Source organism: Penaeus monodon, chromosome 27 (assembly GCF_015228065.2).
Source record: "Penaeus monodon isolate SGIC_2016 chromosome 27, NSTDA_Pmon_1, whole genome shotgun sequence".
In the NCBI taxonomy this organism is placed as follows: Eukaryota; Metazoa; Arthropoda; class Malacostraca; order Decapoda; family Penaeidae; genus Penaeus; species Penaeus monodon.
This window is the reverse complement of record NC_051412.1, coordinates 39,388,253-39,389,152: the sequence shown is the minus strand read 5'-3', so window position 1 is coordinate 39,389,152 and position 900 is coordinate 39,388,253. Positions and strand designations below refer to the sequence as shown.

At 32.9% G+C, this 900-nt stretch overlaps 1 long non-coding RNA gene across 1 annotated transcript in view; it reads left to right on the top strand.

The window, feature by feature from the left end:
- LOC119590400 overlaps nt 1-900 on the top strand; it is a 3,151-nt gene that overhangs the window by 648 nt on the left and 1,603 nt on the right. Inside the window, exon 2 of the long non-coding RNA XR_005230263.1 lies at nt 528-695. This is a non-coding gene — a long non-coding RNA (uncharacterized LOC119590400). The remainder of the gene's footprint in view (nt 1-527; nt 696-900) is intronic.

Below are 900 nucleotides of genomic sequence, written 5' to 3'. Positions count from 1 at the left end.
GCAGTTTCCTTGGTATATATCATGTTCTTTGTATATACTGCTGATATAGCAATGATTAGAACTATTGTAACTGGACATAGTACATCATAAGCAGGTCTGTTTGTAATAGTATTATTAATAATAGTTGTGCAGGCATTGATAAAAATTACTTGTACCTTCATTTTCTACAGATTTTTGGTAATTATTTAGTATGTAACTCATGGCTATCATAGGAAATAATATATGTAGTCTAATTAACAGATTGATGAAATCTAAGGCTCTTTATCTAAAAGATTATTGTAGGAAATGGAAGAAGTAATTTATTATAGAATATAATTCTCAAATCAGCAACTTTGATCTTCAGGCTTCACTCATAAACAAGTGACTAATACATTTATGCATTAGATTATGAACGCTTGTTTGGAAAAGAGCTATCTACCCGAAAAATAAATAATTTCCTGGATATTAGTAGACAGTAGATAATCAAAAAAATGAAAAGCCAATCATAGGTAAGATTACTTGCATGTTCATGTAATTTTATTTTTCAGGACATGCCAGAATTCGTGGGTATATGAAGATCTGTGTATGATTCACATTGAAGGCTTACCATCAAACAAAGAACCTTTGTCAAGCTCTAAACTACCAGGATGTGTGTTGTGTGTTATATACTGCAGTGCCAGAAGACATGAAGACAGCTGTGACACAGAGCCATAGGTGTGAGTAGATTTTAAGTCACTTTTTTATTTGACAGTATTTTGGGCAGAAACCAACTACCTATATATTTTGTGTCCTCATCAACTCAAAAATCCTAGTTACCCAAAGTGCTCTGGATGGGGAAGTGGGGAAACAAGAGGTTTGTTATGGAAAGGAACATTTGCCATTTCCTTGGTATGAATATCAATCTGTTTGTTGATATGTGAG